Source organism: Echeneis naucrates, chromosome 1 (assembly GCF_900963305.1).
Source record: "Echeneis naucrates chromosome 1, fEcheNa1.1, whole genome shotgun sequence".
In the NCBI taxonomy this organism is placed as follows: domain Eukaryota; kingdom Metazoa; phylum Chordata; class Actinopteri; order Carangiformes; family Echeneidae; genus Echeneis; species Echeneis naucrates.
In genome coordinates this window covers 9,078,333-9,102,640 of record NC_042511.1, presented here as the reverse complement: position 1 = coordinate 9,102,640, position 24,308 = coordinate 9,078,333, and the positions used below count along the sequence as shown (strand labels likewise).

Sequence of the window (24,308 nt, the reverse complement as noted above, 5' to 3'; positions counted from 1 at the left end):
TTTGCACCAGACACTCATGGGTGTGATTCTTGTATTCATTTGGTACTGGATGAATAAATGTTAAACCGTGTTCTCTGAACATGGTTTATTATAACTTGGATATGATCTTTAAATATATCTATCTATATTGCATAGGCTGTTCTCATTTTTGCAATGTAGTGCTACTGTCTGACATTTCTAATCATATTTTTATGTTACTACTGCCCCCTGTGGTAACAATAGGAAGTGCCAGGTCATTGAACTTCCTTTACTCATTGACACATTGTCCAGCACTGGAAACCATTCTGCTTTTTTTGTTCCCATAACTTATAACTCCTTATCACTCTATCACTCCAACTACCAACTTGGTCCAGATACAACAGCTCACCCCTTCAGAGGTCTAGAGGAGTCCAGGCCTCAATGGGTCAGGACTGTCTTGGTGGCAAAAGTGGCACCTACACAATATTAGGCAGCTGGTCATAATGTTATGGCTGATCAATGTACAGGACACAGGTAGAATTCAGTGTATAACGCTGAAGCCACTTTAATTATCTTTTATTCACAATTGCCATTTTACTGTATTTCCAAGCACTATCATTAAGTGTGACAGCTGTTTTACCTTTGGGTATTTGCTGTGAAGTATCAGTTATAAGTATTCAGCCCTTTAGACTTTGTCATGCTTTATGCTTATACGCTGAATCCCAGTGGATGTAATTATCATAGATTTTCTTTTGAATGTTCAAACATACTTTATTGTCACAGCAAAATGTAAAAACAACCTACCAAGGACAAACATAAAGCACAAAAGTCACATAATAATTTGTATGACAGGTGACAGCCCAACAGCAACCCACACAACAACAATTATTGATTGAAGATTTTGTGAAGTATTACCATTTAGCTGATGAGGGTGAACGGATATGAATGAAGTGTTAAAAGGGAAGGGGCAATCCAAACAAACTTATTATTATGGAGAAAAATCATTGAAAAGAGCAGGAGGAAGATTACAGAAAATCGAAATTGTGGCAAAAACAAGGAAAAAGAAACGCTCATCTGAATGCATTCAACAGAGAGAAAACTGCTGATGCAATATTTTATTTTTCAGCAAAGCAATGACCCCCACACTGAAGTTTGATAGAAAGGTGACAGTGCGAGTATTCTGGCTGTGACTGTGGCAAAAGTTGCCTTGACAAAATGTTAACTTTAATGAGGTATTTGTGATTTTTGCCATTGTTACATGGCCAACGTACTGTAAGCATTAACAGGTAATTACTTACCCTTTAGCATTCAGTACTTATAGAGTGACTGTAGCAGTAATAACAAGACAGGTCATCCAGTCTGAGGCTACCTGGCTAGCATGCAACAATAATTTTGCAATTTATCTGTTTTGTTTTATTATTAATTAGGAAAATTTCTTTTCCCTGTGACGCTGTATTTCTTTTTTTTTTAAATGTTTTTTTAGATTTACATTTGGTGCCAATATATAATCGTCAGAATAAGAACGACATCCTGTGATAAACACGGCAGTTTGTTTTTCCATAGACCAATTTAATGTTTACAGTGTATACTGTCTGCAAGCTTTCATTCTCAAAAGCTTATCACATATCTGCAGCCTCTCAAGAGGTCTGGACATAGTTAATGCACCCATCTATTTTCTGTATTTACTGTAGAAAAACGCTGGAGCCTGCGTCATCGACAGCTTATCTGTTTCCGGTGCTGGAGCCAATCCCAGCTCAGTCTTGGTGAGGGTGGGGTCACCCTGGACAGGTCACCAGTCCATCACAGGGCCAACACACAGAGATAGACAGAGACCAACAACCACTCACACTCAGACCTACAGACAATTTAGAGTCACCAGTTAAACTAAACATGGTGTCTTTGGACGGTCAGCAGACAAGATCAGGGGATCCATCTGAGTCTTTATTTCCTTTTTATCAACGGTTTGTGTTGAGGATCATTTCATCATTTATTAGGCTTCGACATCATCACAATGGAGCGGAAAGAAGCCTACATTATGGACACTAAAACATGGAAGATGGAAAATGGAAAATTTGACTGATAGGCTTTACACAAACAGCTATATGAATAAAGAGAAGTAGAAGGTCCAAGTTGCTGTGGTGGACTGGAGACCCCTCCCCACGTCCAGTTTAAAGGTATCCAGTGTAGTCTCAGTATCAAATGGTTGGAAGACTGGCCTCAATTTAACTTCAGACCCCAGAGCAGTATTTGTACCAATTTATGGATTGTCCTATGGATTTTATGGATTCTCCTATTTTTGCCATCCAAAAGTCATAACAAGACCACTACACCTTCTGTCACCATTCTGTCCACTGTAACCTGAAACTGAAAGTAAAAATATAGTCAGTCGTCAGAAACCCACCATGCATCAGTGTTACATTTCTACAGGTGCCCAAAATGGACTAATCAGACAAATGTTTTTACGTCCCTGTAGTCCACCGTGGGTTCTTCTATGGGAGTGGTGATGGAACTCTCTCTTACCCTAGATGCCACTAAATTGGTCCTTTACGTTTGAGCTCCCACCACTAATCATCTGTTAATAGAACAAATAAAGAGGATGGCAATTTTGCTATCAATGATAATGAATTGAAATGGACCTTAATTTAAGTATATGTCCCTGTTTTCACAGCTACAGACTGGTGACAACACCCCGAATGAATCATTAATTTGATTCAGTTGTGAATTCTCTTCCTTCCTATTCACATAAAACCGAATCGTTATATAACAAATCTGCTAGATACTTATTGTACTCATTACAGCACACAAGTGTTTCTGGCAGGGGAAATGGAAGCAGTCACTGCAATCAAGACCTGCAAGGCAACCATGAACGGCCTGTCAGCAACAGAAGTCAATGACTGTCATTTGAGGCTTCAGCTGGCTTTGCTTCTCCTGCCAGTATTAAATTGATGATGCAACACTGCGAAGCAAAGAAGAAGGAGTTCTCTATCCTCAGTTTAAGTATTGCATTTCTGGAGCGTAACACAGAAGTCATTGGGGGAAGCATTAACGGGGCTGATATCCTCTTTCAAGGGCAATCAGACCCTTTGGTTCATAATAACCCGCTTAACTCACTGAAAAGCAAACCCGATGCCCCTGCACACCATACTGCCGGCTGGTCATCCTGCCAAGGCTGGACTGAAGGCGCTACCAGTGCACGGGATGATTGTGTCTTTATACACAGGATCTGTATGTGGACAGGTGAACTCAGACAGATGGTTCAGTTGAGGTCAGATAATATGGTTCTCAGAGAAGCTGCACTGCCATCATTTATGAAAATGACAATCCTAAATGGTCAGTGCTCTTTGAATTTGGATACATTAAAATTGACGAAGAAAACAAACTGATATTCATTGTTTAAAACGAGGACACCTACTGGAACAGTGATTGGATTGATGGGTGCTCATTTGGAACTGTGACAGACATTTTTGTATGAAAGGTGCTATGTAAATAAATTTTACCAAGTGAGTAACTCTGCAAATAACCACTTACCAAATGAATAATGTGTGTAAAGTGAAAATGATGTATCCTGTTTGGTGCAGCACTGGGAAAAAAGGTTCATGAATACACTTCACTCATCCCATAATAATTGGAAAATAAAGTCACATTACAGAGGTTAAAGATCTCTGAGTGTCAACCTCAGTTTTAACAATGAAATCATTGGTACAAATGACGTGATGTCACGAAGAGAGAATAGTTCACGGTGAACTACAGAAAACCATGCTGAAAGTTCCTGACATTCTTTGTATAAACTGTACAGCGCAAACGTTTTAGGAAAGAGGGAAAAAAATGCTGTGAAGTAAGAATGTCTTCAAAAATACGAGAATATATTGAAACCAAACATTCATTTGATTTAGATGTCACTTCTGTTCATTCACTTTACGTTCTGCTAATTGATAAAAATAAACTATTAACAATTCTTTTTTTTTTTTTTTGGAAGCATTCTTACTTTATACAGCTTTTGCATAGTACTGTATTGAAATTGATTATTGTTTGTTTACATGTATACATTCTTCATATATATGTAAATTGACTCAACCATGTAGCTGGCAAGAAATCATGGAGATGAGTGATCGCTATTCATTATGTGTGTTATGCTCACAGGTTAATACTGATACACTCATTGGCGTGCTGGTGTGAAAAAAATAATGGACATAGCAAAAGAAATGCTGTTCCCAATAGATAGATACCCACACATATACTGTACAGTATGCTACATCAAAGTATTGAGATCCATCCCTTTATCTTCGCTTTCCTCTAGCCTACTATCAAATATTGACCCTTTACCAGCACCTGTTATTCAGACTCACCCCCTTTTCCAAAACAGGTCATCTTAGTTTTTCAACTTGACAATCTCCTGCTGGTCCAGCTTATCCACACCCCATTCCTTTCTCCTTTCCATACTCCTAGAAGAAAAGAGACAGAGACAAGGGGATTTGCCTCACGGTAGGTAGCTGTTTTATGTGAAGCATATGAGAAAAGAGAGAAGAAAGGAGAGAGGGTTTCTTTTTTTTTTTTTTTTTTTTTGGTGAGGCTTGGCAAAGAGAGCTAGAAGCCCACTTGAGGAGCTGTGGGTCTTAGAGCTGGATGATTTGTTTGCAGAAGCCAAAAGGAGGATTAGCTGCACACAGGTTCCCATGAAACCGAGGCGAGGTGAAGAGGGCTTTTAGAGGTTTCCACACCCCAGCACGACTACATGTACGTGCATGTAAACACACACACACAAAAATATCTAAACTGTACCCACAAACATCAACATGCACAAACAAGAGCATGCAGTATATTCTCATGGCTGCAAACATGCTAAGACAATATTGGCTCTAGCAGCATATGCTCTAGCATATGTGCTAATTAAGTATTTTACTTGACAAATGCTTCTGCTGCAACAATATGCAACCGCTATGATGCGAAAAAAAAACACCCAAAAAACTTTATAATGATGATGATAGAATGTGTTTCATGTCATCATGACAAATTTGCCAACTTCTCCATCTAATGGTGGGCTAAAAAAAAGGTTTTGGCGTTTTTTTTTTTTTTTCCACCCTGTGAGGACTGTTGTTGCTGGCTCCACAAACAAACTGTTAATCAGGGTTAGAGATTCATCTTGATCAGGGAGGATAACATTGTTTTGTTTTTTTTTTTGCTTCCAGTTTTACATCTCAGCGGTAACATTAGCTTTTTTAACAGATTGTGTTTTGATATCAGTGCACATACAAACAAACAGTTCATAAAAGCCTCAGGTTCAGGGGCTTTGCTTGACGCAGTCATCTTCACCTCCATGTTTGGTTAACTTTGTTTCCTGCTTTGGATTTGGACCAAACTTGCTCTCTGTAACACCATAATTATTGCAATTATCATCACACATTTCCAGAGTACAATATGACATAGTAGCTATCTTGATATTAAAGATTTTTGTTGATATCTGTTTAAAATCCTCTCAGATTGAACAGTCAAAGGAGGTGAGGGGACGCTAATAATTTCTGAGCTATAGATGTCTCCATCTGCTGGACCGATCTTAATACTGCGCTTTAGAGAGAGTTTGAGGATCAGCATCAGTTTATACAGCACAAACTTCTCTCGTTTTACCATTCACCAATTGTAAAGACAAAATCTACAAGCTGAAACAAAACTAAAAAAAAAAAATTAAACATAAAAATAACACAAACGTTTTCTAAATAATGCTGTATTATTTTTCTTCTTTACAACTTGATTGACACAGTCCGTTTTCACAGACTTTAACAGTCACAGTTACTGATTTTTAATGCTTTGGGGCATATTTGTTAAAAAGTGAAACTTTTTAACCGTAGCATTGTCGATCTTTTTTGGATCATGATAAATATTTAACATTTTTTCACCGGCCACCACTTGGGGCAGTGGAGATACTGTCAGTGAGGTAATCCAAAGTTATGAAATGCACTGATGTGGCTGATTAGTGTGGAAGGTTTCAGAAAAAAAAAAATGGTGCAAATGGGACCTGAAGATAAAACATATGTCCATTTGGTCAATAGCAAAAACTAAACTCTGTGTAATATAGAAAATGAACAATGTTGCACTTTAATTTTGTATATTTCTGTATCATTGTGTATGTGTGTTTTTGCATCAAACAGTATCTAACACACCAGTTAACAAACTGAAATAATTCATCAGGAACACTATTATTGGCCTCCAAAAACCTGCTGATGTGTGTGACCAAAAATCTTCAGACATACCAGACATGTTTTATGAGGCTTGGCTTTATTCTGCATTCTGCCAATTCTTTACTAAGGCCTTTATAGTGGCAGCTAAAGTGTGAGGGAAGCCTTCTCAGAATTTCTGAGAAGAAAAAGACGAGATTTCTGCTACACAATCCCTCATTTTCTGAGGTCTTCTGTGTGCATGTTTATGTGGGTATATCATTATACACATGTATATCCTATACTGGTGGACCCCCCTGGTGATATTGCCATTGAAGCAGCTGCTGTGAATCTGCTCACCCAGTTGCTGTGGCTGTCCACTGCAACCTGGGAAATTTCTGGTCCCTTTTATCCTCCAGTACCACCCCAGTGGAGGATCGAACAACTGGTAGCATTACTGTCAACACCTCCCTGTGCATACCACGGACGGCTCAGCTTAGCCTTGTGGCAAACATAGAGCAGATTATCATGCCAGCAGTTCTCTCCCCAAACATCTTTGACAGCATTAACGCATGCTAAGTCAAGGGCATACGTCAGAGCCAGCTGTCAAGAGGAGGGAATTCCTGGTGCTTCACTCAAGGTCGCTCCCACCATTCAAAGCAATGGTGCTCTGTCATGGCTCCCACGCTAGGTGTTAACTTGGTATTGCTAATAGTTTAGCTTGGATGCCCTGGCATGTTTGAAAAAGGGTCTTAACTGGTGCTTTACTTTCACACAGCAGTGCGTGATCGTCACCTGCCGCACAATGCTGTGTTTTATGAGGAGGTCACAGTGAAGGAGCCACTGGGAGAGAAGAATAACATAATTTCTCAGAAACTGCTGTTTAAGATGAACATGGCTCAGAACAGAATTTTAAAAACAGATGTCTTCCAGGTACACGGCGGAGTGGTGGTTAGTGCTGTTGCCCCACAATAAGAAGATCAGGGGTTCGATTCCCAGCCTGGGGCCTTTCTGTGCAGTCTGCATGTTCTCCCAGTGCCTGTGTGGGTTTCCTCCCACAGTCCAAAGACATAATGTTTAGGTTAACCGATGACTCTAAATTGTGAGTGTGAGTGGTTGTTGGTCCCTGTCTGTCTCTGTGTGTTGGCTCTGTGATGGACTTGTGACCTGTCCAGGGTGTCACCACCCTCCTGGTTTCATTAAATCAATACAATAAACTGATTCCTGATAGTTTATGACATGAGGTTAATAAAGCATCCTCGTGATTGATTCCTGCATACACCATCCTGCAGCAGGTACAGAAACAGCAAATGCTGAATGATCTTTGAAGTGCTTCAGAAATTATTCTGCCCCTTTTAAAAAACTAAATATGTGCTCTAATGAATTACATATTCAGCAGGAACAAATGACTGTAAAATGATATGTAAGACATCCAGCAGTGAAAGCAGTTCTGTAGTTTTTACTTTACTGAAGAGTGAATGGGGTCATATGGTTAAGATTTAAATGAACAAAATCTGGAACTTCACATGCACTCCCATATTCATACTTCCACATGCATGAGCACACAATATGAAGCGTTACCGTCTTGGGCCTCTTAAATTCTTTTCCAGGGGAGGTTCTCATCTGGATTTGATCCCCTTGCTCTTTACAAACTTTTTTTTCTTTACTTGTGCATCAGCTACTAGCTAACTAACAGATTCGGAGTGAGCAGATAATTTTTCAGAATCATAAGTAAAGCTATTTAAATGGTGCGGTTCTGTTTTCGCAAAAAGTGACTCTCTGCACGTGAGTCCAAACATGCAGCTTGTGCGGTACGATGGGTCTGAATATGTCACGTCGAAAAACGTGGTGAAGTGCGTTGCAGGGTGAGGACCCAATTGCAGGAGCCAGAAACCAGGTAGGTGACGAAAAAAAAAAGAACCCTAACCCAAGAAAACATGGACAGAGCACGGACAAAACGACAAGGCAGCACGTGGAAAACGAACACGCAACAAGGACGAGACTGAAAATAGGATTTAAATATACAGTGCTAGACAAGACACAGGTGATCCACATTAGGGCAGGGAAGGCAATCAACATGGGACACAACCAGGAAGTAAAGTAACGGGGAACACGAAGGAACCAGGACTACAAAATAAAACAGGACAGAACACTAAAACTCAAAACCTGACAGAATAGAGTAGGTTGGCTTTAGACAAATTCAACAATTCATGCTGATTTTAATTTACAGCCAACGGGGCAGTGCATGCAGCATTAAAGGCACAAAACACACAGGCTGCATTTCAGACAAGTCGTCCTCTCTCTGTTTCCTTCTTTATCACTCTTTCAGTCCTCCCACATTTGGTTGCCCCCTCTTTCACTTTAATCCAGTGGCGGAATTTCACTCGACAAGTGATCAAAGACCAGTTGCACTATGCCAGGTGCGTCTGCAGCTTCAACCGTTGACAAGCACCTAGCAATCCCACCCCCCACCCCCCTTTCTCTCCTAAAAAAAAAAATAAAATAAAGAAACCTAAACAAAGCTGGACGAACTGCTGGGTGTGTTTGAGTCTGTGAAAAACTGTTTCTGCCCCCCTCCTACATTATTTTTTTAAGAGTTTATTCTTGTTTTTCTTTTTTTTTTTTTTTGAGAAGTAGGATTTTTTTTTTTTTTTTTTTTTTTTTCCCCTTCTTTTTGACGACGATCTGTGTTACCAAGTTTCCCGTCCCCCCTCAGTGCACTGTGTGGTGGCCGGTTTGAGAAGTTCTGTGACAGTAAATTACGCCACTCTTGAGACAGACGATCAGCAGGAGTTGGAGAACAGAGAGAGTATGCACGGCAGGGATTGCGCTTTATTAAGACTCAGCAACCATGGATGAGCACAACAACACAGCGTGCGGGTGTGTGTGGGTGAATAAGTGAAGGATATGGCACAAAGTATCTTTCTCAACCATCAGGTGGTCCCCCAGTGAAGTATGATACACATCAGCTCGAACAGGTACAACACACTGTACCATTATATCAATGGCGGTGATTGCACAAATAGGCTATGGGCTGGTGATGTCTGGACGCTGGGCAGAGTGGCGTCAGTCAAACTGACATGGTGGAATAATAGCCACATTTCTTCCAATCTTTCAACAGAAGAGAATTAAAAGATTTGATCAGATTTTCTTTCCTGAGATATAAAACAGACAACTTCAGGGCACAAAATATCATTCACATCAAAACAGGCGGATAAAATGATTTCAGTCAGGAGAGACTAACAACAGGATGGTGATCACCACAGGTATACGATACTTCCAGTAACTGCAAGCTTCCAGTGGAGACAAGAGGCTGGTGGTGGGGGTGGTGATGAGGAAAAGGAGCTTAGGGATGGGAACGTCGTTATCAAAGGGAAGCCTCTGACTGGAGGTATGGACCGGAGTTCAGAGACTGTTACAGGGTTTTAAAGTGAAGCAAAGGTTGAAATGTTTTAAATCTGAAATCTATTCCAAGACCATTTCGGGGTGACTGCACTGGCTGCAAAAATCTTCGGTATTAAGTCAGTAAGCATATTAATGATGTGCTCTTTGTCCGTCTGGCTTTGAATCGTCTTTAATACAACATGATGTTCAATTTTTTTCAATGATGGCTCCATATGGGTTAATAAACCTTAAAGCAGAGTCTGCATTAAAAAATGGATACCTCCTAATAATCATGACATAATACAGAGCAGGTGAGATCCACTTCAACTCCGCCTTCCTTTCCAAATATAGCTTCCTCTGGTTTCAAAAAACCAAGATGGCAGGTTACAAAACAATCGCCGGCTTTATGGAGGGTTTCCTCTTGCTGGACATTGGCAGCCATCCACAGGTGAGGTGGTGAAAGGTTCGATGTAAATCCACCAAACCTTCAGCAGTGCTGGGATGACAGCAGGGACAGACCGAGAGAGACTCTGACTTTTTTCGACCAGATTTTTGTGAACACAATGTGTCCCTTAGTGATTGTTCTTCCTAACTGATGTGAATTTAATAAAATGAATAACCTTAGTAGACTCCATACTGGAGACATCTTACATCGAGTACAGAGGTGAAGTTAGACGCTGAAATGCAAAGTCTCACTGAATTTGGAAAGGAGACAGCTGGTAATGCTCCTGTTAGCTAATATTATGTGGAAATAGCAAAAAGTGACAAATTGCTCATTTCAAATTCAAGAAACATTACAGTTTGGACAAAAATTGTCACCAATCAAAGACAGAATACTTTTAGTTTTGGTTTGATGTGATATTCTTTGTTTTTCTACCATATTGCCTCTCAAGCACACATTGTTTAAGCGTCACAAAAACACAAGTAGGGCAGTCTGTGTGTGTCCTGGAAGCAAAAGGATTTTTCTGCAGAATTAAATTGGATTAAGATGGAAAACGTGTGCTGTGCTCTGATGTGTTTATACACTGTTGAATACAATAATTTCTTGAGACACCTCTTTGCTGCTCATTAAATACAGGTAAACATTTTGAGTTCAAATTTTGTCCACTGGCGCTGAATATAGCATGCAGGATAACCTTGACACTGATATTAAAGTGATCTTCACAACTTTAACATACCTTGTCAGTGACTGACAGTTTAATGGACGCCCCCTACGCTGTCTGACATAATAAAATATCTATCCAGTGTGTTAAATAAACACCAGAAATAATTTTCAGGTGCTGTTTGACCTGATAGTTTGATGCTGTTAAGGGGGACATGTGCCACAAAATACAGAAAAGGTCATGCCAACCAGATTAAAGTGAAAAGAAAAAGTGTTGCACAAGGACTGAAGCTGTTGTTGTCTTTTTGAAAAATCACTTGTTTTTCTCTTTGAAGAATCAGTTATGAGACTAAACCTGACAGAAAATTACTTGACTAAAAGAATGTAACTCCACCGCACTGAGCGTTTGAAACAGAGATGATCACATTAAAGAGAATCAAGCCAAAATATTCAGCCAATTCCTTTCAAGTTGATATGAAAATGGATTGTTTCAAAAAAGAAAGAAGGGGGCCAAAGAAGTCTTTTCTGGCTGTTAAATTGGATGTGCATATGACAAATTTCAAAGGCTGTCAAAATAATATAAAAAAAAAGGGGAGGTGGGGAGGGGGAAGAAGAAAGGGTTGGAAAAAATACATTTACATCATAAATGCACAGGTTCCCTTTCAATGGGCCTCTTCAAAACTCTGTCAGGCTTTTAATGGTAGGCAAGTTCAAAGTGGCACTAGACTCCCACTGCTTCCACAGATAGAAGTACAATGGTGTGTGCGTGTGTGTGTGTGCATGCGCACTTGTGTGTCCCCGCATGTGGTCACACACTCTAGCATGTGAACTAATGCATCTTTCCTCTTGTCCCAGGTCCTTACTCCAAACCAACGCCACCCTCCTCCTCTTTTCTCGCCACTTGTCCTATTGTGTGTGTTTGTGCAAGTGTGCGAGTGTGTAAATGTATCTACTTGAAGGGTTTATATGTAAAGGTGATAGCAGACATTTCTTTGTCAGCCTCAGTTTTCCCTTTCTCTACCTCTGTACTGTGCAGCTCTTCTTTGAACCCCTCCTTTTCCACTAGGTGCTGCTTTCTCCCATCCTGTCCCCTCTTTAGTTCTCTCTGTGATGTCTCTGCTCGTGTTTCTCGCCTCTTTCATTCCCTCCTTCCTTCCCGGTTTGTCCTGGACTGTTCGGTGGGGGATTGCTCGAAATGGTGTCTTGGGGAACGTGGTTGCACACACTCGGAAAGTGCTCCGGATCCCAGTACCAGCCGGCACCAGCCAACCAGCCGTGCCCCACGGTGATATTCCTGCATCAAAGCCACAAATCTGCCCCTTTTTCTTTGCCTCCCTCCCCTCTCTCTGTCTCTTTTTCCACGGTGGCACTTCCAGCAGCTCTGAATGTTTAAACTTCATATATCAGCCTCATTATGGAGCCTCAAAGCCTTCCATCGATTCTAAAGGCGCTCATTTGAATTTTTAATCACACGTATGTACGAGTGCTGTGCTCAGCAAGTATCAGACGCGAGCGTGCACATACACACCCTCTAATCTCCGCTCCTTCAGCTCTTTCAAAGTGCTCGGCTTCTGAAGTTTTGGAGTTCAAACTTCCACTTAGAAAAAGGTCTCAGTTAATATTACTCCAATGAGTTTGAATGTGGAGTGATGAGTGGCGGGCGCACAGTTCACGCCCCACTGTGAGCACAGTGGCTTTGCTTGTGAGCAGCAGGGTGCTTGACTGGAGTTAACAGTAGCATTTGATTGCCTAGCCGAGGTATTTCTTTAGTGTTACTGTTCTCTTTGATGTCAAATATGTAGTTTGAGCGTAGAAAATATTATATATAAAATATACAGTTATACATCACTCGGTCCCCTCGGTGGATATATTGTAGCTATGCAGGGCCTACTCACACCTAGTTACCATGTGCATACAAAGTCCTGGCTAAGCTACAGAGAGACTTTGTCACTCAAGCAATAACAGGGAGAGGGAGAAAGAATCCTTTAGATCTTCCTGCAAGAAGTACACCTTTGAATCTGAATTTCCTTGCAGAAAAAAGTGCTTTGAAAATCTAATGCATAAACATTATCTTCTTTCCCCCACCCTTCTACTTCTTGCTCCCTACATTCCCTCCCCTCACCTAAAGCGTACAAGCTTCTGAGCGACTTTGGAAGAACTTCCCTTTTTTAGAGTGCTCAGTAACTTAAATAAGAGGCGGTCGGGGATTTGGATATTGTTATGTCTCATCAAAGGCACAGATCTTCAGCTATCCTCCCTTGCCTCTTCTCTTGCTGTCTGTCAACGCCCAGTCTTCAAGAAAGATGCTTCTCCTCAAGCCTGATGTACTGTAATTTGATATATCCCCCATTCCATCTCCCTCACTCTCACTTTTTTTTTTTTTTAATCTTTGTTAGGGCTCAAACTAACTCAGAGGAGTGCAGGGGACGATGTTTGTACTGGTTCAGTTAATTATCCTGTCTATTAAACACAATAACCAATGAAAAAGGTTGCTCCTGGTTACTGAAGCTGCAGCCTATTCATATGAAAATACACTGACTCCATCCATTTTGTGGAACACCAAGACCATTTCACTTTTTAAAGGTGAAATGCATAGAATTTAAAGGGGTCCAAATTCTATGCTGTCAGCAAATGGGTGTGACAGCCAGTTCTGATGGCAGAGAGGTGAAAGCGGACAAAAATGGGACTGTAAGAAAGTTGGAAGTGAGAGGTGGAGTGTGCTATTTGAAAATTCTGCCAAATCTTCAACCTAGTCAAAAGGTATTTCTGAACGTGTCTCAGCAATCAGCAGCCGCTTGCTGCTTTTTCTGCTGTTTACCTTCACTCAGCAGGCAGCAGAGTGTTAAGTGTGGGCTTTCCTGATGTTGTCAGTGCTGGCTTACTGCCTCTTGGAGTCCAGAGCATCATCGCGGTGCTTAAGTTCAATGGGTCGTAATGAAAAGCCTCATGGTAGAGTAAAATCAAGCAGGGTCTCCATTTATTGGAACCCATGCAGGGACTCCATCTCATTCGCTTCTCGGCCCTGAGTTTGATTCAGTGAATACTACCCATATGTTGCCCCTACCCCCTGCCCCCACCATCACCGACACCACCTTCACATGTCTTTTTTTCTCCTGTACACAAAACCGCTCATAACTCCCCCCTTCAATTACCCTCTGCCGCCCCGACCAACTCCCCTGCACCTGCTGCTGTGAACAGCAGGATCCCAGTGTGTGTTTCTGTTCATCCCTCGCTTTTCTCCCTACTCCCACCACTCCATCCCTCCATCCCTTTCTTTCATGTGTGCTCTGCTGTCAAGCCCAGCTGGATCAGGCCTGCCAGTCTCGTCACATGCATTCTTTGTTGGTGTGGAAACAGGCTGTGATAAACCACTGATGGTAAACTTGCAAAACTTGCGTCTTCTGCCTGACATACAGATTCTATAGAAGACAAAAACAACGAAGTGCGTACTAACATCGGTGGTTGTATTTTTTTGTCATTACAGTACAGATATATTTTTGTGCACCTAAACTGTCATGATACATGGGATCTGTGTTGTTATTGAATGCTGCTCTCCCTGGAAATTACAGGTTGATTATACATTTGGTGTTCATGTCTTTAGTTACCAGAGGCATGTTACTAATATAAAAAGCAAAACCTAATGTGAATCTGTCAGAGTTCTGTCTTAGCTTATCTGATTATGACGTGCCAAATGGTTTTCTGTGAATTCTGCTGCTTAGAGCTATATTTATAGTGTTATTTAACCAATAATTTTAACTACAAATAACACTTTACTCTAATTAAAGGACTTAGCTTTAAGTGTTGCCATTGCTGTGCAGCCAACGTTAGCATTAACAGCTGCACGTAGGAGTTCGGAAGAAATATTTTGGTTTCAGCATCAAACTTTTCTGGTGGTGGAAAGCACAAAAGTGAACACACTAACCAGTTAGCCGTGGCCCATCTGATGCTTTCAGATCACACCTGTCTTGGAAGACTTTTGAGCTGGAGAAAAGATGATCAACAGGAGTGCTGAAGGTGAATTTATGGAGTCCATCGATGTCTGAGGACGTCTTGACTGACAGGCTGAAGCGATTCCTTGATATTACATGGTTAGAAAAGTTCACCCAAAAACAACATTATTGTCCTAATCTTTGTGTTAAAGCTTATCATTCCAACATAATTACTGTTTACGTGTGTCCCTTTCCCACTAACAACTGTTAACCTTTGACTTGAACTGTATTACAGTATCGGCAGACACGCTGCTTCCTGGATCCTGATTGATAAAACTGCAGGGAGTCCAGCTCCATTTTGACAATAACAACCTTCATCAAATCATAAAGTTAAAATTGTTTAAATTGCCATAACAATAAGCAATTGTTATGGCTTGAACTATAATAGAGGTATAATAGAGCTAACAAAATAAGATTAGGATCAGCATGTAAAACTTTAACCTTTAATAGAGTAGCGCTGCGTATTATCACTTTTTGTCCTTGAACTGTACTAATGGTTGAAGCCCTTGCTATGATGAGATAGGTGCATTTTGGTGACAATCAAAAAAACCCACTTTTGGCAGGAAACAACATACAGTGGCAGAGAAAACTTAACTCATGGGCCTTCTTCAAATTCCAAACTCATCCTTGCTAAATATCCAGTACATTTTTGATGTTTTCATGCACAGAAAAAAGGGCAAAAAAGAAAAACTAAATCCAAGATTGATGCTTCCACAATCAGCTATGACTCAATTAGCACTTGAAAATTTTGCTCATGCATTCCAGAAGGAATTCATGGAGGGTGTTGAGATGCTGTAAAGCCTTTGAAAAATCATGCTTTTCCCTTTATCACTTCATCTCACAGCAAAACAATTTCTTCCTATTATCCTCACAGCAGGGGGTCCAATGTCCTGCAAAGGTGTAACGTAACGCTTTACAGGCAGAGAAGTGAAGACTCTTTTCTTCTTCGCACCTTGTACCCCGGATACATTAAACAGAATCAAAGAGTACATTTACATACCATTTGTGTTTCATGTTTGAGGAGTTGAGACAGAAACAACGTTCATCTGGTGCAAAAGTAGGGATGCTTTGACTTTCTGAACTTTTACACAAAGACAGAAGGGAGGGAGAGAAAGGAAGTGAATATTGCTCTGAAAGTTTTTCATTGCAATTTTCCTTTGTCGTCTTGTCACCACTTCTCCTCCTCCTCATCCAACTTTACACTGAGCATGTCATATATTAGTGACAAAAGCCTTTGAATGAGATTCCCTCTTTTTTCCCCCTGTAATCATTGCCTGTAATCCAGCAGCACAGCAACATTGTTTATATCTGGAGTGTTTCATCGTATACTTGTCAACGCACATTAGCAGTTATCTTTGCCTGACTAATGGATGAGATGATCTTAAATCGCAGAAAATAACATCAACATGTCAAGTTTATCACTTTTAGTTTCTGCCTTTGAGTAAACTGTGACTGTTATACATCTATCTCTGTGTAAGACATGTTGGTTGTCATTAGCAGTTATCATTAACCCCATTACAGGGAGTCAGTGCTCATGAAGGAATTTCTAGGACATCATATCATCAAACACGTTTCTGCCTCATACAGCAGAAGACATCCACATCTCCTCACACATCATCATTCATCTTCTGTGATACAATCAGGACCCGCCCCACGTGGCTCCCCACTGGCCTGAGTGTTATTTTAAAGGCTGTCATGTATGAGTTGGTGCTCTCCATACGCCATACGGAGCACGCTGTTACACTTACAGCCCTTCAGCTGTTTGTGGATGGACGACCCTTCAGTTCTGCATTTACTTTACAGGGTGACATGTTTGAATAGGTGGCGCCAAGATGTCTTTCCTTTAAACTTAGATACATTTGACAGATGACTTGACGGTGTTTCATATGATTTAAATGAGAGATCAGACAGGAATGCATCTTCAGAGAAGCAGACGACTTCAAAGACATAGTAGCACAGTAACTCTTATGAGTTACCCTTCAGTAACAGAGATGAACATATTTGCTCACTCAAATGTCTTTTCAGTTTTCAAAAGACAATTTCCAATATCTTGCTTTCTGCTTTTGATTAGAATTACGATTTGTTGCTCATCCTAACATTTGGGTCTCTGAACCTGAGTCAGTAGCGTGATCTGAAAGAAGTAATTCTCCACCCATCTTTTGTGCTCAGGCGTGACAAACTGCGTTAAATAATTGCCACCGATTTTCATGCACTCTGCTGTGTTCTCTACACAAATATATACAAGAAAGAGAGAAAGATGTTACATAGATCACAATCTAGTGAATACTAACAATTGCCTTGCAGCTTTCATTAGACAATTAAGGATTGTAGTCATATGAACTACACCAATGAAGCCTAAAGGAAAACTGTTTGTGTGCTTCATTTGTAGCGCTGCCATTCTAATCCATCACATGTTACAGCATGCTCGGCTGAATTTAGTCAAAGGTATGTTATTGCGTGGTGATACTCCTCAAAGCATGGGAAACTTGAAATAGCTAATCCCCAGCTGGAAGAAAACCTAAGTAATTTCCTTAATAATTTTATTGTGAGATGTGACTCAAGTCATTCAGCATTTGCCAAGTGTTATTTTATTACAGGCGTGATACACAGACTGATCAGTGTTCAACAGCTGTTCTCAGGTCTCGCATTCCTCAAGATCCAACTCAATCTGATGCTTCGACAGCAGTCACATTGAGAAATAAGGAAATAAAGACTAGTATGGATAAGCTATCTGAAATGAATGTCTAACTGAAATTTGCACAGAACCTCGCTCATCACTGCATTGGTGTACACCACTGACTTAACAAATTTATTAACTGAGCTTTTCTTGTGTCCGATTACTTTTCCGCCTTCTTTGTCTGAACCCTGAGTCAGTGCACGTCCGATCCCGACATCTCTACCACCAAACATATTTGACTAGTGAGTTTGAAGAAAGGAGGACGCTGAGCAGGTGCCCACAGATTTGATGCATGGGAATGTGCCGCAGATGAATGTAAGGCTGTCATGCAGACAGTGATCGAGGCTGAATGATAACACTTTGGTTTAATGTCTGTACATGATCTGGATCTGGACTTGTGATCTGTATCACACGTATGGCCTGCACTGTTCCCTCCATTCAATGGAATTCTGCACAGATTATAACACGTTGACAGCTGATACACCCAAAAGGTTTAGCGGTAATTAAATCCCTTGATAATAGAAACGTATTTACCTGTTACACCTCTAATAACGTATGATGTGTGATTACAATTGCACTAAAGCCTACCAAACACAACGTGCTGTGACTCCACCCATTGGTTTGAAGCGTCACTTTGTCATTTGGCAGTCGACCATGTTGGTGTTTTGAAACATGAAGAACCCATGTTTAGAAGAGAAGGTGGATCTGACCTGCTCTGTATTTAGTACATCCCCTGCTGTACGTTGTATTTTCCTCTGGATGGGACCATCATTTTAAAAAAATAAACATCGTGTTGAAGAAGACTTGAAACAGCTGGTTTCTTTTCACAACTAGTGGAGTCGCCCCCTTGAGGTCATTAGATTGAAAGATCTTCAGCGCAGGTTTCATTTTCCAGCCCTGGAATCTCATCCACTTTTATAGACGGTATAGCTGAGGATCAACGAGCAGACCAACAAGGTCGGTTACCGTACTGGAACGTGGTCTAAACGTCAGGAGCTTAGGATGCCGAAGACACCACAGTTGCTAACATGTTTTTTTGATTCAACTTTAGAAAATGCAGATACGTCAATTACTTCGAAACGTTTTGTACAAAAGGTGAAAATATAAAGCTATTAATCCAGTTTCACAAAAACAGTGGGCGTCATTTTAAGAACCTCCAAACTTCATGCTGAGACTGTAGCTTATATTGCCACCTATCCCATCATGCCATGCACACAGAGCTACATGCCTGGCTCAGTGGCACCTGCTGTGTGTCCACAGTAACCTTGAGTCTGTCCTCTGTGCATGACTCTGTACATTACTTTATCCATTCAACATTCACAAAGCTAAGAGACTCTAACCCTCCACCCTCCTTTTCCACTTTCTGCAGTCCCCCACTCCTGCTGGTCCAGGTTCTCTGCTCATATCCCTCCCTCCATCTTCCTGCACCTTTTTATCTCCCCTTCTCCTACCTGCCCCCTCCCTCACTCCCCTTGCCTCCCCTCCTCTCCTCAGGTTTAATGAAGTCTGCTCTTGTGTAATCTTCCTGCGATCAGGCCCTCTCACCTCCCTTCTCTGACTCAGGTGTGTCCTCCAACAGAGAGCCATTGTTCTCCGGATCCTCCGCTGAAGTCTGCCTGGCACAAGCACACACCTGCAAACAACAATGATACCTTTATTCACCTTACACACACACACACACACGCACACACACATGCACACAACTGAACTCTAACACAACACACGCAGAGAAGAACTCCGCAACTGAATACAGAGAGTTTGTAAGCGCCTCTCATTATCTGTGGTGGACGAATGGAAAGAAAAAGTAGCCGGGTGAGGGAGAAAGAGAAAGGAAGGAAAACAGCCATGATAACATGGCCAAGTTGTTGTTTGAACAAGTTGGTGTCATATTTGATTAAAGTGGACAGAGGATCAGCTGAGCCGGTGCGTGAAGGAGGAGTGAGGATGGGGCAGCGGTCCAGCTGTGACACCGCTGGCAATGTGCATTTCATGTTGACTACACACATATCTGTAACAAACACATCACTCTATTTGCATTCCCTGGCTCCTGTTTTGGTTTTGCCTGCTCTCAGGCGATGCGTCTCAAAAATCAAAGGTGATCTTTGCTGCACAAAAGCAAGACTAGGGAATTTCCAATACACCTGCTGCAGTTTATGTTTAGGGAAATGGCCAACTAATCTTCATTTTCCTGTGTCTGCCACTGAAACCTGAAGTCCCTCTGTGCCTTGGGGTAGAAAGTGGGGGAAGGGAGGATGTTGCCAGTGACAGAGGGATAGAAGGGAAAGAAAAGAGGGAACAGAAATGGGAGGAAGAGCCAAAAAAGAGAGAAGGACAAGGGGAGAAGACAGGATAAAGGGGAGGATAAGGGGTAATAGAAGAAGAGAAAGGAGAGCAAAGGAAGGGGCTCTGTCTGTCTCATCTCTGAGATGTCACAACGGCATCACCTGTTAGCGGGTGCAGGCCTGCAGGCTGGCTTTTTAAGGTCTCAGATATCACTGTGTGTATGTGTGTGAGAGTGAGGCGAAGTCTGTCCTCGTTGTGATAGAGTTTCATGTCACCGTGTACAGTAAACACACCATTTTGCCGGTGGGCGATACGCTGTCACCAAGCAGCATTTCTCCACCCATCCCTTAGGTTAGCGGGCGACTGTGTGAAGTGTATTCCTCAAATTATAGCTGCACCCATGTTCACATATTAGGCATAGCATCTTTGAAGAGGAGGAATTCAAGACAGGGCACCAAAAGATCGCATAACAAGCTACTGTGTGTACACGGTACAATGCAGAGTGTAACGAGAGTACGCAGGAGTGTTCTTTAACCCTTTAGTTTATGAAGAAACTGCTTTTAAAAGCTTTCCATAGCCAGTTGTTTACCTGAACTCCAATTTGCAGTGGGAGCACTGTAAAGTTGTGAGGTATTTTGAGAATAATCTAAGTGGGTTATATGCCTCTCTGACGTTGGAACATGGGGAAAAGGGATGGGATATGAGTGAGGAGGAGGGGTATAGGTGGCGGGGTAGGGGGTATAGAAGGCCTTTTATAATTTTACATGTGACAGGAGCGAAGCGAGGGATGGAAATAGAACAATGGAAGAAATGCTGAGCTTCTGAGGAGGCTCTCAAAGACTTCCAACTCAGAGACTGATAAAAGCTCTTCTACTTCATATCCCAGCACCCCCTCTTCTGTCTCTCACACACACACACACACACACACACAAACACACATACACATACAAGTAGCTCTCTGAAGAGAATATCTTCAAGCTTTGTGCGCGTGCAGCTGAGCGACAGATCGCCAGGGTGTGACAACGGTGATGGTTTCAAGCTGAGGAAGCGCCTTGAAACAGAGTCACGGCAGTGTCACATCCTGAGCGTGGTGTGATGAAAGAAGAGTAAACATGGTAAACATGCCAGGAAATTTTGGTGAAAACTCAGAAAGTGAGCAATACAATGGGAGGACACTTGGGCTGACAGTGGGCGCTGACTGCGCCGTCTTTGGAGGCGCAGTCGGCAAACAGGTGTGGTCCTCTTGTAACGTGCAGTGAAGCAAACAAAAGAAACTTCCGTAACTCACTTGTAGGGTTAAAAATTGACTGTTCTCTGCTCAAATATGAAAATTTTTATTGTCTATAATTTCAACCTGGGTTAATTTAAAAAGAAAATCAAGACAATTACTATTGTACACCATGTGTTGGTCACATGATGAAAACAAGAGTGGGACTCTGGAGTCCCTCCTGACCATGACAGGTGTCCGTGGTAACTAGATTTAATTCCCCACCTCTTTTACTGTTGGTATGTTTTTGGGATTCTTTTTAGGACAAGAGCACAACTGTTCACTGGCATCCCGTTGATTGCCTTAAATTTCTACGACAGCCAAATGAATGAACTGAGTTTGAGCGAGAACTTTTAATGACATCATGAAAAGAACCAGATTTCATTTAGTATCAGTTTATCCTTGAATCTGCAGTACTGTAAAGACATTACATTGGATTTATTATAACTTAGTCTTTCCCACCTCACGTACAGCACAGTTCTTACCGGTGTTGAGCAAAATACTTGAAATGGCAATGCCACATCCCATATTCTACAGATATTGCTTCAATAATTTATTTTTGTGATAATTTGTATTTAGTCACAAAACTTTCACTAACCAGAGGAGCCGCCACATCCACATGACCCAACTCAAGGTGTGTCTAGGTGGAACACATTGAAACATTTTGGAGATGGATAAGAACTGTGCGCTTGATCAGCAGCTTATTAACTGCTTAATAAGCTTTATGGTTTGTTTATTAATGTACGGTGTGTACCGAGTGCTTCCAATGAAAGTAAGTGGAATATCCTGCTAAATAAAGTAAACCAAACTGCAGATCAGAGATATTTTCTTGCTCACAGTGGCGCTGTGAAGCTTGCACACACACACACACACACGCACACAGAACAAAAACCCAGATGATTTGTGAAGGTAGTCTTATCACAACCTAAGAGGACACAACAGGTAGAAAAAGATAATTAGCCAATAGGATCACTTCTGCCTTCACACAGGCTGGTTGTTTCTACCAATCTGACATGTCAATCACACTGGACAAAAGAGTTTGATTTTGAGGCTCCTTTTTCCTCTGGAAGTGTGATGTGTTACTTGTTAGTGCGTTTCATGTATCTGGCAGCTGAGAGTGTATTTAGTGTCTTCACTTCATGCTGTTGCTGAAGACATTTTTTTCTCCTCATATCTTTCTCGGTTCCTTCCTTCTGAACCATGTTGTGAGGGGGAAGCTAATTAGAGTTGCGCAGCCTTGGAAGTTGAGGAGTAGGGGGGATAGTTAGCTGGCGGACTCATGGTGGCTCCCTGTGACATGATTGATTTGGACTGTCACAGTGCTCAGCTGGACATCATTGCATGGGGACAAAAAAAGGATTACATCTTCTCACAGTAACGCCCCCCTGCCAACGCCGCCACCATTGTTCGTCCGACATCAAAGCACATAGAAAGCACATTAGCATTTTTAATCAGAGGCGAGGCTGGGCATTGTGCATGCACCCAGTGCTGGATTTTCACTTTAATCTCTGTGTGCCCCCACTCCTGCCCCTAAAATGATCTCAACCCAAAGCCTGTGTGCACACACACATATAGACCACAACAACACACATTTAGACAAACACACATATTCACTCATGTGAAGGACCATGCCGGAGGTTACAGTGTGACCCGGTGGTGGAAAATTAACGAGACCCATCTGCAGTCAGACTTCAATTAGCACTTGAGAGTTTGCCCTCATTTTGCTGGACTTTTTCTAAATCGTTTTTTTGTTTTTTTTTTCAGCTCAGTGAACGAGGGCCATCAGAAGGGCCAGAATGCAATTGTCCTCCTCTGCCTTGTATATGGCCTCACTTGGAACATGCAGATGGATAATTAGGGCTATACTCCTGGTGAGAGGACAAAGATGATGCTAATGCCATTCTTAAAGGGGCCTTCCGCTAATTACACACAGAGTTGCTCTCTACTTAGTGAACAATTGCACAGCTGAGTGGTTAAGGTTAAAGGGAGCAGTGTTCATGTTTGGAATCAAACGAGATTAGCTCTGATTGGCGTGTCCCTTCAATAATTTACCTCATTAAGTACCTGAACTATCCCTTTGGTTTTGAAAGCGCAAAAATTGTTAAACCCTATTGCTTGACTTAACAGATAAACAAAGATGAACACAGAGCACAGGGGGGGAGTGGAGACAGAGAAGCAGGTGAGATCAGCATTTTCAAACCTTTCTCTTTTTAAACTTTGCTTTCATATGTTCAACCCATTCACACTAAATGTTGTGTATTGTGTTACAAGGTACCACCCTTCAGTTCACAGCATACTGATGAGAAAGCATCCATGAATTCATTTTGCAGAAATGTAAAAATTATCTAAGAGAAGTCATATGACGTGTGCAACTGTTTGCATATAATGATGGATGTAACCTCAACGGCGTCACCCATTGGCTTCTGAAGAGCTGAGAGTGAGGGGCTTGCTGATGCCAATATGGCATCAACAAGACGGGGAGAGGCGGTAGAGCAAAGACTTCAGTGGGCATACGTTCCTGTCACTTCAAGTGGTACACCCTCAACGGCTGCAGAATTTAAGGTACAATCAAATGTAAACAAATAAAATTCATCCTCTGTGCAGTTGTCACAAAGAAGCTGTGCATGTCTCCATTTCTGCTGTAAAGTTTAATGTATCAACATGAGTCTATGAGGGTTTAATGCGTGTGAAAAACTGCAGTTGCTGGCACGTCCATGTGGGCTTCATTTTCAGTCTCATAGGTTGCTGCTTGGTTATAACATGCCTGCAAATGCATTATTTTGAAACTCTTGTTGCTACATTGAAGGTAACTGCGACATCTAAGAGTGACAAGAGGCAAAATTGGAGCTGGAATATTTTTCAAATAAAAACATAGTACCGGCGAGCAAATAAAACAAGAAAAAACAAACAAAGAAAAAACTGAACAAATGTTAACAAAGATTTACTTAACAGGACATTTGATGGGAATACAGAACCTCTTTTGTATAATAAACTCTGGGACATATACTTTAAATTTCAAGTATGGCTATTTAGTACAATAAAACAGGACCTGACAGAGATGGCTGTGAGAAACAATTATATTCATTCATGAAAATTTTTTTGAATGTAATCCGAAGGCAGCATTCTAAATGAAGTTTATCTTGCTGACTATTCCCATGGTGTGTCGTATTAAAAGGGACTGTGATAAATTCTAAATAGACCCATGGGATGTCAAAGAATATTGGTTTAGATAATCTTGAATGAAAAAAAATTATCATTATAATCGGTGAAGTGTGATTGGTTACTTCTGTCAATAAAGGCACAAATGTCAATGCGTTGTACTGTCACAGAAACCTAATTGCTGTCGGGGGGGTATCTAACATAAAAGGTAACCAGCCAGCTAATACTTCTATCAGCACATATGCTCACAGATGCATGATTACTCATATGTTACTTGACTGCACATATTGCTTTATTTATTGATGTATCAGTACCTAATGACCGAAGGTGTCAACTTTCT

General features: G+C 41.3%; 1 pseudogene; it reads left to right on the top strand.

Annotated features, from left to right (window-relative positions):
* Window positions 1–1,848: 1,848 nt before the first annotated feature.
* On the top strand, window positions 1,849–20,638 carry LOC115050680 (perforin-1-like; annotated as a pseudogene).
* The last annotated feature ends 3,670 nt before the right edge of the window (window positions 20,639–24,308 follow it).